Source organism: Oncorhynchus mykiss, chromosome 16 (assembly GCF_057628025.1).
Source record: "Oncorhynchus mykiss isolate SJ-2025 chromosome 16, ASM5762802v1, whole genome shotgun sequence".
NCBI classification, from domain to species: domain Eukaryota; kingdom Metazoa; phylum Chordata; class Actinopteri; order Salmoniformes; family Salmonidae; genus Oncorhynchus; species Oncorhynchus mykiss.
This window is the reverse complement of record NC_143037.1, coordinates 1,621,278-1,638,090: the sequence shown is the minus strand read 5'-3', so window position 1 is coordinate 1,638,090 and position 16,813 is coordinate 1,621,278. Positions and strand designations below refer to the sequence as shown.

General features: G+C 39.0%; 2 protein-coding genes across 13 annotated transcripts in view; one reads left to right on the top strand and one right to left on the bottom strand.

The window, feature by feature from the left end:
* arid4b (AT-rich interaction domain 4B) overlaps positions 1-8,741 on the bottom strand; it is a 212,280-nt gene extending 203,539 nt beyond the window's left edge. For 8 of the 11 annotated variants that reach the window (XM_090201726.1, XM_090201728.1, XM_090201729.1 and 5 more), the window contains exon 1: positions 8,499-8,741. The gene's annotated coding sequence lies outside the window, so the exon portion shown is untranslated. The remainder of the gene's footprint in view (positions 1-8,498) is intronic. The other 3 variants (XM_090201720.1, XM_090201722.1, XM_090201724.1) reach the window with 1 other exon arrangement.
* The window catches only part of ggps1 (geranylgeranyl diphosphate synthase 1), a 37,573-nt gene continuing 29,476 nt past the window's right edge, over positions 8,717-16,813 (top strand). Inside the window, exons 1-2 of one of the 2 annotated variants that reach the window (XM_036945926.2) lie at positions 9,035-9,398; positions 10,037-10,151. The gene's annotated coding sequence lies outside the window, so the exon portion shown is untranslated. Of the gene's footprint in view, positions 9,399-10,036; positions 10,152-16,813 lie in introns of both variants that reach the window. The other variant, XM_021564559.3, reaches the window with a different exon arrangement.

Sequence of the window (16,813 nt, the reverse complement as noted above, 5' to 3'; positions counted from 1 at the left end):
GCTATATTTCAGCAGGTATATTTCAGCAGGTATATTACAGCAGGTATATTACAGCAGGTATATTTCAGCAGGTATATTACAGCAGGTATATTACAGCAGGTATATTTCAGCAGGTATATTACAGCAGGTATATTACAGCAGGTATATTACAGCAGGTATATTTCAGCAGGTATATTTCAGCAGGTATATTACAACAGGTATATTTCAGCAGGTATATTTCAGCAGGTATATTACAGCAGGTATATTACAGCAGGTATATTACAGCAGCTATATTTCAGCAGGTATATTACAGCAGGTATATTTCAGCAGGTATATTACAGCAGGTATATTACAGCAGGTATATTACAGCAGGTATATTACAGCAGGTATTCTACAGCAGGTATATTACAGCAGGTATATTTCAGCAGGTATATTACAGCAGGTATATTACAGCAGGTATATTACAGCAGGTATATTACAGCAGGTATATTACAGCAGGTATATTTCAGCAGGTATATTACAGCAGGTATATTTCAGCAGGTATATTTCAGCAGGTATATTACAGCAGCTATATTTCAGCAGGTATATTACAGCAGCTATATTTCAGCAGGTATATTACAGCAGGTATATTACAGCAGCTATATTTCAGCAGGTATATTTCAGCAGGTATATTACAGCAGGTATATTACAGCAGGTATTCTACAGCAGGTATATTTCAGCAGGTATATTACAACAGGTATATTACAGCAGGTATATTACAGCAGGTATATTACAGCAGGTATATTTCAGCAGGTATATTACAGCAGCTATATTTCAGCAGGTATATTTCAGCAGGTATATTACAGCAGGTATATTACAGCAGGTATATTTCAGCAGGTATATTACAGCAGGTATATTACAGCAGGTATATTTCAGCAGGTATATTTCAGCAGGTATATTACAGCAGGTATATTACAGCAGGTATATTTCAGCAGGTATATTTCAGCAGGTATATTACAGCAGGTATATTACAGCAGCTATATTTCAGCAGGTATATTACAGCAGGTATATTTCAGCAGGTATATTTCAGCAGGTATATTTCAGCAGGTATATTACAGCAGGTATATTTCAGCAGGTATATTACAGCAGGTATATTACAGCAGGTATATTTCAGCAGGTATATTACAGCAGGTATATTACAGCAGGTATATTACAGCAGGTATATTACAACAGGTATATTACAGCAGGTATATTACAGCAGGTATATTTCAGCAGGTATATTACAGCAGGTATATTTCAGCAGGTATATTTCAGCAGGTATATTACAGCAGGTATATTACAGCAGGTATTCTACAGCAGGTATTTTTCAGCAGGCATATTACAGCAGGTATATTTCAGCAGGTATATTTCAGCAGGTATATTTCAGCAGGTATATTACAGCAGGTATATTACAGCAGGTATATTACAGCAGGTATTCTACAGCAGGTATTTTTCAGCAGGCATATTACAGCAGGTATATTACAGCAGGTATATTACAGCAGGTATATTACAGCAGGTATATTACAGCAGGTATTTTTCAGCAGGCATATTACAGCAGGTATATTACAGCAGGTATATTACAGCAGGTATATTACAGCAGGTATATTACAGCAGGTATTCTACAGCAGGTATATTACAGCAGGTATATTTCAGCAGGTATATTTCAGCAGGTATATTTCAGCAGGTATATTACAGCAGGTATATTACAGCAGGTATATTACAGCAGGTATTCTACAGCAGGTATTTTTCAGCAGGCATATTACAGCAGGTATATTACAGCAGGTATATTACAGCAGGTATATTACAGCAGGTATATTACAGCAGGTACAGTGCCTTGCGAAAGTATTCGGCCCCCTTGAACTTTGTGACCTTTTGCCACATTTCAGGCTTCAAACATAAAGATATAAAACTGTATTTTTTTGTGAAGAATCAACAACAAGTGGGATACAATCATGAAGTGGAACGACATTTATTGGATATTTCAAACTTTTTTAACAAATCAAAAACTGAAAAATTGGGCGTGCAAAATTATTCAGCCCCCTTAAGTTAATACTTTGTAGCGCCACCTTTTGCTGCGATTACAGCTGTAAGTCGCTTGGGGTATGTCTCTATCAGTTTTGCACATCGAGAGACTGAAATTTTTTCCCATTCCTCCTTGCAAAACAGCTCGAGCTCAGTGAGGTTGGATGGAGAGCATTTGTGAACAGCAGTTTTCAGTTCTTTCCACAGATTCTCGATTGGATTCAGGTCTGGACTTTGACTTGGCCATTCTAACACCTGGATATGTTCATTTTTGAACCATTCCATTGTAGATTTTGCTTTATGTTTTGGATCATTGTCTTGTTGGAAGACAAATCTCCGTCCCAGTCTCAGGTCTTTTGCAGACTCCATCAGGTTTTCTTCCAGAATGGTCCTGTATTTGGCTCCATCCATCTTCCCATCAATTTTAACCATCTTCCCTGTCCCTGCTGAAGAAAAGCAGGCCCAAACCATGATGCTGCCACCACCATGTTTGACAGTGGGGATGGTGTGTTCAGCTGTGTTGCTTTTACGCCAAACATAACGTTTTGCATTGTTGCCAAAAAGTTCAATTTTGGTTTCATCTGACCAGAGCACCTTCTTCCACATGTTTGGTGTGTCTCCCAGGTGGCTTGTGGCAAACTTTAAACGACACTTTTTATGGATATCTTTAAGAAATGGCTTTCTTCTTGCCACTCTTCCATAAAGGCCAGATTTGTGCAATATATGACTGATTGTTGTCCTATGGACAGAGTCTCCCACCTCAGCTGTAGATCTCTGCAGTTCATCCAGAGTGATCATGAGCCTCTTGGCTGCATCTCTGATCAGTCTTCTCCTTGTATGAGCTGAAAGTTTAGAGGGACGGCCAGGTCTTGGTAGATTTGCAGTAGTCTGATATTTCCATTTCAATATTATCGCTTGCACAGTGCTCCTTGGGATGTTTAAAGCTTGGGAAATCTTGTTGTATCCAAATCCGGCTTTAAACTTCTTCACAACAGTATCTCGGACCTGCCTGGTGTGTTCCTTGTTCTTCATGATGCTCTCTGCGCTTTTAACGGACCTCTGAGACTATCACAGTACAGGTGCATTTATACGGAGACTTGATTACACACAGGTGGATTGTATTTATCATCATTAGTCATTTAGGTCAACATTGGATCATTCAGAGATCCTCACTGAACTTCTGGAGAGAGTTTGCTGCACTGAAAGTAAAGGTGCTGAATAATTTTGCACGCCCAATTTTTCAGTTTTTGATTTGTTAAAAAAGTTTGAAATATCCAATAAATGTCGTTCCACTTCATGATTGTGTCCCACTTGTTGTTGATTCTTCACAAAAAAATAAAGTTTTATATCTTTATGTTTGAAGCCTGAAATGTGGCAAAAGGTCGCAAAGTTCAAGGGGGCCGAATACTTTCGCAAGGCACTGTATATTTCAGCAGGTATATTACAGCAGGTATATTACAGCAGGTATATTTCAGCAGGTATATTACAGCAGGTATATTACAGCAGGTATATTTCAGCAGGTATATTACAGCAGGTATATCTCACTGGTCATTCCCAAAGCCAACACTTACTTTGGCCGACTTTCCTTCCAGTTCTCTGCTGACAATAACTGGAATGAATTGCAAAATTATTATTATTATTATTATTTTTAATCACTGAAGCTGGAGTCATATCTCCCTCTCTAACTTTAAGCATCAGCTGTCAGAGCAGTTTACCGATCACTGTACCTGTACACAGCCCATCTGTAAATAGCCCACCCAACCACTAATTATTTCACCTCTATGGCCTATTTATTGCCTTACCTCCCTAATCTTCTACATTTCCACACCCTGTACATAGATTTTCCTACTGTGTTGTTGACTGAACGTTTGTTTGTTCCATGTGTAACTCTGTGTTGTTGACTGAACGTGTGTTTGTTCCATGCGTAACTCTGTGTTGTTGACTGAATGTTTGTTTGTTCCATGTGTAACTCTGTGTTGTTGACTGAACGTGTGTTTGTTCCATGTGTAACTCTGTGTTGTTGACTGAATGTTTGTTTGTTCCATGTGTAACTCTGTATTATTGACTGAATGTTTGTTTGTTCCATGTGTAACTCTGTATTATTGACTGAACGTGTGTTTACTCCATGTGTAACTCTGTGTTGTTGACTGAACGTGTGTTTACTCCAGGTGTAACTCTGTATTATTGACTGAACGTGTGTTTACTCCAGGTGTAACTGTGTTGTTGACTGAATGTTTGTTTTACTCCAGGTGTAACTCTGTGTTGTTGTATGTGTTGAACAAGCTTTGCTTTATCTTGGCCAGGTCGCTGTTGTAAATGAGAACGTGTTAAATATATATATTTATTTTTAAAGTAAAATCTCACAATGCTCCCAACGACAAAAATCTATATATACCCTGGACTGCTGATAGTACGTATTGGCCAGTGAGAGGCTTTGAAGCCACCAGTCGGCCATATTGGCACCCCCCAGTAGGAGCAGTCCTTCATAGGAATTAATGGAATTCTACAGCATTTCAATTAAAGGTTTCAAGGACAAAATTACATGTATTTAATAGTACACTCTGGAAAAATACGTTGCAGTTTTTTTTTTTAAATATATAATTTTTTAATTTTTTTCCTCCAGCTTCCATAATATAAAAGTATGCCTTAAGTTGTCTGTAATAAAATAAACTTCTCAAAAAAACGAATGTAGATGTTAATAAATGCAATTTATATAGCTTGTGGTTGATTATCCCTTTAAGGGTGTTTTGACATATAGTCCTCTTGAAAAGAACCGAACTCGGTCCACTTTAAAGTGAACTCTGGGGTAAGAAAAAGCTAAATAACTCAAGTCATTTTGTATTCAAACTGCTCTTGCCTTTGGATGAGAACTATTTTGCCAGTTCACTTCACCTATTTTGCCAGTTCACTTCACCTATTTTGCCAGTTCACTTCACCTATTTTGCCAGTTCACTTCACCTATTTTGCCAGTTCACTTCACCTATTTTGCCAGTTCACTTCACCTATTTTGCCAGTTCACTTCACCTATTTTGCCAGTTCACTTCACCTATTTTGCCAGTTCACTTCACCTATTTTGCCAGTTCACTTCACCTATTTTGCCAGTTCACTTCACCTATTTTGCGACCCGAATGAATATCCTTTGCGTTCACATTGCTATGTTTAGAAAGGAACCAATATCTTGTTCCAACGTTCACCAAATGCACTCTGGGTTTTTACAAAGTGCAAGACAAAGCCATTCCATCAGAATGTTTTATCACCGGCTAGATTATAAATACTAATATAAAATTTACATGTTAATCGTAACAGAATAAATAGCAGAAGAATAACTGGAGATGAAATGATGCTGAAATTTAAAAATCGTACACCCATCGTAGGCTACTGGCCTTTTAAAAACTAGAAAGGATGTTGTACCCTATGCTGTGATTCTCACCAAATATGTTGACACTATTCAAACCCCACAATAGAATAAACAATTTATGAAGCTATCTCAGCCTATAGATCACATATTGAAAAGAAATAATCTGAACTAAAAAATCCACACATATTTGGACATTTCTGTGCATCCTTGACGATCGCTAATCAATAGGCCTATTCAAAAACAGCACATATCATCATCTCTCTATTGTGGCCCCAATGCGAGAGAGTTTATGGCGGGGGAAATGGCTTTATAGTAGTCTAGTGTAGGGTGCGGGAATAATGAAAAGCCAACCTGGGGAGCTGTGTTCACATTGCCCTAAAAAAAGGAACTGTTCGGTTCCTGTCGGGGGGGGGGGGGGGGGGGGGGGCTCTTTTGAGGGGTCTGAGTTCCTTTGGAGTGTTCACACTGCACAAAATTATTAAGCAAATCGTACAAAGTTCAACAACAACAAAAAAACTGTAAGGGGCGAAGTGTAAAAACACACCAACAGGCGCGAGATATGGATCGGAAAACACACCTCAATGCAGGGATGAGCAACTGTATTCCAAATGTTGCCTATATCCAAACTGATAAACCGAAGAAAAAAATACTGGTACTTTTCCTGAAAACTGCCATTTTCATTCTCATGCTAGCTAGCAGTAGCCACCTCTGCCATTGTGGACAGTCAAACTCCTTTGTTGTTCAACACAAAGTGCCATTTCGTAATGGCTGCTGTGGCTACTGGTAGCTAGCATGGGGATAAAAAAGAGCAGCTTTGTGGGAAAACTAATGGTTCCCAGACTATTTTTTTCTGACCCACATCTCGTGTCTTAAGCCCTATTCACACGGGACTAGTATTACTAGAGAAGGTTGGTTATGTAATTATTACTCCACAATGTCCATTATTCCAGAGGACGATTCGGACGGAATTTGTTTTTTCCCCCAAAATTGCCCCATGTAATTCATACTTTTTTTTTTTCTTCAAATAAATTGACAGTTATTATTGAAGCCTGAAGGTTTTGTATTCTAGGAGTGAAGATATTTCAACATGTCCAGGTGATAGTGCCACACTCATAACTCGAACTTGGTTCACAAGTTTTTAAACCATACCACACAATCTTTGGTAATAGTGCAGCCATAATATTTGAATTGAGTAAGTTTGATTATAATCATTGGGATATTTTAGCGACGCACAGTACGTCCTAAATGCCCCCTGCCGCCAGATGTGAGCTAAACAGTGCGCTTGCACTTGAGATGTGTTTTAAGGCTATGGATGAGAAAGTTAACTTATCATTTCCAAACGTTTAGGTCAGTTGAATGCTGCTGCTTGGCCATCTATTAACAGCAAGGGTTAAAAAGGTGTGATATTTTTCAATTCATTCGCACAAAACATATATATAAAAGCATTCGCTGTGAAAGTTGATACATGTAGGTCATTCATATATAGCTTATGTACAGCACTTCATTCAATGTATTGAATGTTATTGTTTTGTTGCTCAAACCGTGAGCAACACCTGTCAAACTTGAGAATTGTTACTTCTGCCATGTAAAAATTATAGAGATGGCAGATTCGGACGGTCCTACAATTACAGATATGGCGTTTTGTGCTCTTGCACATAATTACGTTACCCAACCTCACCTCTAAAACTAATCCTGTCCGAATAGGGCGTTAAATCAGATCATGATGGCAATTTCAGACCCCAGTGCAGCTCAGTACAAGCTCGAAGCATAACAGTAGGGTCGGAATCTGCTGGCTATCTCCACAGAGATCGGTAAGCAAATAGTGCGATAAAACTACACTCGACAACCCTAACCAAGAACTAGCACTTGTCATTACAACGTTAATTCTATGAGAGCGAAACAATGCAAAGTTATTGAAAGTAAGACTGCTGCAGGACGATTGAAAACAGATTGATTCACCCCCGTCTCGTCTATACGAGCAGCGAAGCAGTTGTTCTACAAATTTGCTGACGGTCGAGTACATCCAAGTGTGCCTCTCTGACAAAGAAGCAAAATTGACAAAACACTTGGCAACAAGATCGAGCCCAATAAAGTCGTTTCAAAACACTGAATTCTAGACAAATAATAATCGCCAATAATTACATCCTTGTTCAGGAGGCGTGACACATTTCACTTTGAGGTTATAACGTAAAGCCAAAATAGCTCTCGACGAGTTGCCGATCTCGGTGGCGACAATGTCACCCCCAGACAACTCCGCTGGTCCAGTCATTTCCCCCGACTCAAAATAAGTGTTTACCGGGAATTATCAGGCAACAAATAAAAGGTCGGAATCATTTCGACGAGGGGGGACATCGAAATGTGTCAAGCTGCAGCAGAACAACTACTACGGCCACTAGAAGGAGCGAGTTCTGACTCAATTGCAACATTGTTGCTGGCCTTAAAAAAAAATCAAAGCAACAAAAGAAAATGTAGCCGAGTTCAGATTCGCAATTGACTTGTGAAACTCCATAAAAAACGTAGCGAACGTTACTGTATTGGAAGTCGATGCAAAAAGCGAGGGGAAATGTTTACTGATGTAGGCATAGTCTTACGTAAGGAGGACTAGCTCTGACTCCAACAAGGCAGCATTTTCTCCCAATCAGTTAACGAAAGCTATTCGATGCCTACCAGGCAGCCACACACCATTAGAAAGTGAATCGTCGTGTTTAAAAAAAATTCCACCACAACAGTGGGTCGCTGGCCCAGTAGAAAGTGATCCTCTCAGTACCATTATGAAACAAGTCGACAACACGGCAGGTTACAATGAATGACGTTGGCAAGTCGCATTGTTCCAACACAATAAATAAAGTATGTCATTTTTAAAACGAGGAAATGGGTAAAGCCTAGGTGTTACACTATTCATAAAATAAAACGATTCACCGATTAAATGTTAGATTTAACCTGTGCATTTAAGAGTTACGATTCCATGTTCACGATTGATGTTTCATTCATCCCCCCTAGATTAAATTTGATCACATTACAATCCATTTTTTTTTTCCAGGCATCGAAATTCAATGTAGTCCAAGTCGGTAATATTTTTTTTCACCCCGTCCTAAGGCATGCAAAAAGCACGATCCCTTACCTATGAAGTCAAGTTGAGAATGTTTTCTTTCGACGAAAGAAAAGGTTCAAATTAATCCATAAAATCATTTAATCCTACAATTTTCCAGTTGTTTTTATTTATTTTTTAGCGTTTGTCCACTGACCCCGGTTCGGTTTAGATGTTGGTATGTGAATTCGACAAAAGTCGTAGCCAGAGAGCTTTTTCCTCTATGATCCTCTCTCTCCGCTTCTGAAACTGACTGACAGATACACAACACCACCCACGGACATCAATACTTTCGCTCATTGGACAACACCTCGGAGTTTACCGCCCCTTTGGCTTGTAATGATTGGCTGGTTTTCAGATTAAAAATGGTTTCCCCGATATATTTCAATGACGGCATGGAAACAGCAAAGGCAAATGGTAGGCGTGGAGATGTAGTCGTCGAGGATTTATTTACACGTTCCCATAGACTGGAGAGAGACGAGACAATAAACTATGTAAAAACTACAACAGCCAGAGTTCCCAGCGGGATAGAGGCGTCCTGGAAAATGGTTTGTTTGAGTGCCCCACCTACTCCTGCGCTTGCTCTGTGAAGGAGCCATGGCGTATATAGCTGGCAGTGGGAGCAGATGAACATTATTTGTTTCTCGACCAAATCATCTTGGTTCCTCGTCTTATTGCTGTGGCTCAGTGTATCACCATCATGGTGTGGTTTGGAGAACTATGACCAATATTTGATTGTATAGTTACTTGGCGTCTAATCGTGAGTTCATACTGATCAATTATGAACGTAATATTTTTTGGGGGGATGTTTTAAATAAATTATCTGGAGAGAAAAAAAGCTTGATGACCTAGGCGCTATTGTTAGCATATTGGCTAGCTAAGAAAAGGGTCTGAAAGCGGAAGCGGGGACGTTTCCGGATACCGGCTGACAAGGTGGGTGGAGCTATGTGTTTACCAACTACAACATAAGTTGTTTTCTTTGTGAAATATGACTAGACAACAGAACAAAATAAAGACTAGCAACTTAGCTGAAACTGTTCAATTGTTGTTAGTGACTTTATTGTTTTTCTCCTTTTTGTTTTGTTAGCTAGTGGCTTGTGGGCTGGCTGTTCAGTTGGAGCACAAACGTTATAAGCAGCACCATCATTCTCATGCTCGCTCATAGAAAGAACTATATTATATATTAGGTTGCATTCGTGATCGTTTTGCAGTGGTTTTCTCAACAACCGTGAAACCACAATGATGAGGTCAGTTTCACAGAATTAGAATAGAACATTATTTTATTATACTGAACAAAAATGTAAACGCAACATGTAAAGTGTTGGTCCCATATTTCATGAGCTGAAACGAAAGATCACAGAAGTTTTCCACACCCACAAAAAGCTTATTTCTCTCATTTTGTGGCCAAATTTGTTTACATCCCTGTTAATGAGCATTTCTCCTTTTGCCAAGATAATCTATCCGCTTGACAGGTATTCAATGGCAATTTTAGCATCTAAATCTAGGAGCAAACTTTTTTTTTAATGCATTCCAGGAAAGCTACTCACCTTGTGCTGTGTTCACTTGAACAGGAAGGTGGTGCAGAAGTCCTTCGTGGGCATATTTTGTCAAACTTTGTCATCCCTGGCATTCCCTGGATTGTCGGTGCTTTCAAGACAACTGGGAACTCAGGGGGGAAAAAACAAGGTATGGCAATAATATAGTATGATGAGGTCCCTCAGAATGGTGATAATATGGTATGGTGAGGTCTCAGTATGGTGATAATATGATATGGTGAGGTCTCTCAGTATGGTGATAATATGGTATGGTGAGGTCTCTCAGTATGGTGATAATATGGTATGGTGATAATATGGTATGGTGGTAATATGGTATGGTGAGGTCTCAGTATGGTGATAATATGGTATGGTGAGGTCTCAGTATGGTGATAATATGGTATGGTGAGGTCTCAGTATGGTGATAATAGAGTATGGTGAGGTCTCTCAGTATGGTGATAATATGGTATGGTGAAGTCTCTCAGTATGGTGAGGTCTCTCAGTATGGTGATAATATGGTATGGTGATAATATGGTATGGTGAGGTCTCTCAGTATGGTGATAATATGGTATGGTGATAATAGGGTATGGTGATAATATGGTATGGTGATAATATGGTATGGTGATAATAGGGTATGGTGATAATATGGTATGGTGAGGTCTCTCAGTATGGTGATAATATGGTATGGTGATAATATGGTATGGTGAGGTCTCTCAGTATGGTGATAATATGGTATGGTGATAATATGGTATGGTGATAATATGGTATGGTGAGGTCTCTCAGTATGGTGATAATATGGTATGGTGATAATATGGTATGGTGAGATCCCTCAGTATGGTGATAATATGGTATGGTGAGGTATCTCAGTATGGTGATAATATGGTATGGTGAGGTCTCTCAGTATGGTGATAATATGGTATGGTGATAATATGGTATGGTGAGGTCTCTCAGTATGGTGATAATATGGTATGGTGAGGTCTCTCAGTATGGTGATAATATGGTATGGTGAGGTCTCTCAGTATGGTGATAATATGGTATGGTGAGGTCTCTCAGTATGGTGATAATATGGTATGGTGATAATATGGTATGGTGATAATATGGTATGGTGATAATAGGGTATGGTGATAATAGGGTATGGTGATAATATGGTATGGTGAGGTCTCTCAGTATGGTGATAATATGGTATGGTGATAATATGGTATGGTGATAATATGGTATGGTGAGGTCTCTCAGTATGGTGATAATATGGTATGGTGATAATATGGTATGGTGATAATATGGTATGGTGAGGTCTCTCAGTATGGTGATAATATGGTATGGTGATAATATGGTATGGTGAGATCCCTCAGTATGGTGATAATATGGTATGGTGAGGTCTCTCAGTATGGTGATAATATGGTATGGTGATAATATGGAATGGTGAGGTCTCTCAGTATGGTGATAATATGGTATGGTGAGGTCTCTCAGTATGGTGATAATATGGTATGGTGAGGTCTCTCAGTATGGTGATAATATGGTATGGTGAGGTCTCTCAGTATGGTGATAATATGGTATGGTGATAATATGGTATGGTGGTAATATGGTATGGTGAGGTCTCAGTATGGTGATAATATGGTATGGTGATAATATGGTATGGTGAGGTCTCTCAGTATGGTGATAATATGGTATGGTGATAATAGGGTATGGTGATAATATGGTATGGTGATAATAGGGTATGGTGATAATATGGTATGGTGAGGTCTCTCAGTATGGTGATAATATGGTATGGTGAGGTCTCTCAGTATGGTGATAATATGGTATGGTGATAATATGGTATGGTGATAATATGGTATGGTGAGGTCTCTCAGTATGGTGATAATATGGTATGGTGATAATATGGTATGGTGAGATCCCTCAGTATGGTGATAATATGGTATGGTGAGGTATCTCAGTATGGTGATAATATGGTATGGTGAGGTCTCTCAGTATGGTGATAATATGGTATGGTGATAATATGGTATGGTGAGGTCTCTCAGTATGGTGATAATATGGTATGGTGAGGTCTCTCAGTATGGTGATAATATGGTATGGTGAGGTCTCTCAGTATGGTGATAATATGGTATGGTGAGGTCTCTCAGTATGGTGATAATATGGTATGGTGATAATATGGTATGGTGATAATATGGTATGGTATAATAGGGTATGGTGATAATAGGGTATGGTGATAATATGGTATGGTGAGGTCTCTCAGTATGGTGATAATATGGTATGGTGATAATATGGTATGGTGATAATATGGTATGGTGAGGTCTCTCAGTATGGTGATAATATGGTATGGTGATAATATGGTATGGTGATAATATGGTATGGTGAGGTCTCTCAGTATGGTGATAATATGGTATGGTGATAATATGGTATGGTGAGATCCCTCAGTATGGTGATAATATGGTATGGTGAGGTCTCAGTATGGTGATAATATGGTATGATGAGGTCTCTCAGTATGGTGATAATATGGTATGGTGAGATCCCTCAGTATGGTGATAATATGGTATGGTGAGGTCTCAGTATGGTGATAATATGGTATGGTGAGGTCTCTCAGTATGGTGATAATATGGTATGGTGAGGTCTCAGTATGGTGATAATATGGTATGGTGAGATCCCTCAGTATGGTGATAATATGGTATGGTGATAATATGGTATGGTGAGGTCTCAGTATGGTGATAATATGGTATGGTGAGGTCTCTCAGTATGGTGATGATATGGTATGGTGATAATATGGTATGGTGAGATCCCTCAGTATGGTGATAATATGGTATGGTGATAATATGGTATGGTGAGGTCTCTCAGTATGGTGATAATATGGTATGGTGATAATATGGTATGGTGAGATCCCTCAGTATGGTGATAATATGGTATGGTGATAATATGGTATGGTGAGGTCTCAGTATGGTGATAATATGGTATGGTGAGGTCTCTCAGTATGGTGATAATATGGTATGATGAGATCCCTCTATGGTGACGATATGGCGAGGCCCCTCAGTGTGGTGAGGTCCCTGGTCATTCCCAGCCCTACTATTTATGCGACTGTAAGTTGATTATATTTTGGTAGCCTGCCCTAGACATTATTTCAGAATTGGTGGGCAGTCCATTATATAAAAATGTTTGAATTCAAACTTATTGCTGACAGGTCCACAACCGTTTTGTCATGGTTCTCTCTCTTTCAGAAACTGACAGTCCTTTTCCAGATACATCATAAATTGCTGCAAAAGATGTGTGGCAGAATGTTTACAATAAATGGACCCGTAGCTTACGTCAAATATGACAGTATATGGGTAGTCTACAGTATTGCTGTGACATCCGTGCCTATTTCATCTCTGAGCCTATTGCAAAGCAGGATATCGAAACACAATCTGTTGATGAGAATAATATTAAACAACAATTTGTATTTTGCATAGAAGTGTGGGCTGTACAAATTACCCTACTTTTTAAATAGTTCTGAATGAGCAGACTATTTGTTTAAGTTTGGGGGAAAAGATCACTGCAAAATATCCACACTTTCTGCCCACACCTCTAACGGCAATGTGATAAGTTGCCTTTGCTCTTTCTTTTAGAGACTGTCGTAGCCTAATGCCAATAGTCACGTTATTCAGCAAAACAAAGGGGGTTATTGTCACCATAAAAAGTATATGGAGGTCATTTTGCAGGTGGAGTTTTAATGCCCGTTCATTCGCACTCAGTTTTACTTCCAGTCTAATTTATAATGGGAAAATGCGTATGTATGGTGTGCACCAAGTTTATAAATGTCAATATTTTTGTTTGTGCACATCATTTTCAGAAATAGTGCATGCTGGACTTTAGTGTGAAATGTACGCAACGGTTATAAATGAGGCCCCAGGCACCTGCTGGTGAATTTTGTTTTAAATTCAATCTGTCAGCACAGATTCAACACACATTAGCTTCTCAGGTAGCAAACGAAAGTTAGCTAGCTAAAGTACAGATAAAAGGGGGTTAGTTGTATACCTAGCTAGCTACAGCTAAAGTACAGATAAACGGGGGTTAGTTGTATAGCTAGCTAGCTAAAGTATAGATAAAAGGGGGTTAGTTGTATAGCTAGCTAGCTAAAGCTAAAGTATCGATAAAAGGGGGTTAGTTGTATACCTAGCTAGCTAAAGCTAAAGTATAGATAAAAGGGGGTTAGTTGTATAGCTAGCTAGCTAAAGCTAAAGTATCGATAAAAGGGGGTTAGTTGTATACCTAGCTAGCTAAAGTATAGATAAAAGGGGGTTAGTTGTATAGCTAGCTAAAGCTAAAGTATAGATAAAAGGGGGTTAGTTGTATAGCTAGCTAGCTAAAGCTAAAGTATAGATAAAAGGGGGTTAGTTGTATAGCTAGCTAGCTAAAGCTAAAGTATAGATAAAAGGGGGTTAGTTGTATAGCTAGCTAGCTAAAGCTAAAGTATAGATAAAAGGGCGGTAGTTGTATACCTAGCTAGCTAAAGTATAGATAAACGGGGGTTAGTTGTATACCTAGCTAGCTAAAGTATAGCTAAAAGGGCGGTAGTTGTATAGCTAGCTTATCTTTTGGTTTAAACAACAAGGCAGAAAAGGACACAATCTCCACGAGCGTTGTAACTTCAAATGGAAAGAAGCGGAGGATAAGATTTAGTTTGAATTGAAGTGAAATAAATGTTATCTAGCTAGTTACATAAAACAGTAAGGGTGTCAGTGTCAACCTATTCATAGAGGATAAAGGGGGCTAGTGTTCCCGCTGGGGATGGGTGGTATTGATGCACGGACCGGTTTGGCTTTTTGTTTAACTGTATTTTAATGTTTTGGTTTGCTGAATGTCCGTTTTTTTTTATAGTTTGCTCCGTTTGCTACTTGAAATCCTCTCTCTCCCTCTCCTTCCTGCTGCATGCTGCTAACCACACCAAGCCCCGCCCCCTATCACTCAAGGAGAGAGCAGTTGCTCAACCACAGTCACGAGCACTTTCTTGCTGTTCACTCTGCAGTTTAGTTTATTAGGATCCCCATTAGATACTGCACATACAGCAGCTTCTCTTCCCTCGGGTCTACATAATACATACACATACATGACAGTTATAGACAAGAACAACACAAGATAATTATTTTGATTATTTTGATTTCAGAGTTATATATTGGAGAGACAAGATACTATTCATATTGTTAAATTCGATCTTTAGAGAGGAGAGGTGTTGTGATACAATATGTTATTAAGTCTAAACATTCTTTTTTTTGACAGAGTGGCAGATCCACTATGACATGACTCTATACATAACTGAGTAACCTCTGGTAACAGATCATTCAATGATGACATGACTCTATACATAACTGAGTAACAGATCATTCCATGATCACATGACTCTATACATAACTGAGTAACAGATCATTCCATGATCACATGACTCTATACATAACGTGAGTGACACGTTAAATCTGTTTTTGGTTTGGGTACCGTGAAGAAACCCGTAGTGATGGGTCTGGTGGGTATGTATGTCTGTTCTGAAAGTGAATGAAAATATAGTTTACAAGTGGTTAGGCCTTTTCAACACACACACACTTTTCTTTAAAAGACTGAGCAGAAATTAACTACTTCTCTTAATCGTGAAAGGCTATCGTGTGTGTGTGTGTGTGTGTGTGTGTGTGTGTGTGTGTGTGTGTGCAGTTAAGTGCAAGGCGTGCTGCTCTGTTTTGAGCCAGCTGCAGCTTTGCTACGTCTTTCTTTGATGCACGGACAGTAATGAAGATCAGACTTGTTTTTATACCAGACATACTGTACCTCTCCCCCATCTTCACAACAACTTTGTCAATATAACTTGACCATGATAACTGACCATCCAATGTTCCTCCTAGGAGTTCGGCTACTTCAACGTGGTCAACGGTCACACCCTTTATACACACCTCCAGTTGAGGTGTAGGTCTGTGAGGAATGCTTTGAACCAAATACAATGATTTTGGTTTTAGATGTATTTAAGACCAATTTATTGGTATCCATTCTGACGCTGTCTGTAACTCATTGCCAGGAGTCTGTGTGCTCACTGGCTGTAGGTGCTGATGTGTAGAGTGTACAATCATATGCAAACAGTCATTTTAGCTTCTTCAAAGACAAGTGGCAAAAATCGTTTTGTGAGAATGGAGAAGAGTAACTTCCCAAGGCAACTGCCCTGAGGGATACCGCACTGTACATACAGTACCAGTCAAGAATTTGGGCACCTACTCATTCCAGGGTTTTTCTTAATTTTTTAAATATTTTCTACATTGTGGAATAATAGTGAAGACATCAAAACTATGAAATGACACATATGGAATCATGTAGTAACCCAAAAAAATGGTTAAACATCCAAATATGTTTTATATTTGAGTTTCTTCAAAGTATCCACCCGTTGCCTTGATGGCAGCTTTTCACACTCTTTGGGATTCTCTCAGCCAGCATCATGAGGTAGTCACCTGGAATGCTTTTCAATTTAGAGGTGTGCCTTGTTAATTTGTGGAATTTCTTTCCTTCATAATTCATTTGAGCCAATCAGTTGTATTTGGTAAAAGACCAAGTCCATATTATGGCAAGAACAGCTGAAAAAAGCAAAGAGAAACGACAGTCCATCATTATTTTAAGTCATGAAGGTCAGTCAATCCGGAAAATGTCAAGAACTGAAAGTTTCTTCAAGTGCAGTCGCAAAAACCATCAAGCACTATGATGAAACTGGCTTTCATGAGAACCGCCACAGGAAAGGAAGACCCAGAGTTATCTCTGCTAAAGAGGATTTAGAGTTCAGTAGAGTTACCAGCCTCAGAAATTGTAGCCCAAATAAATGCTTCA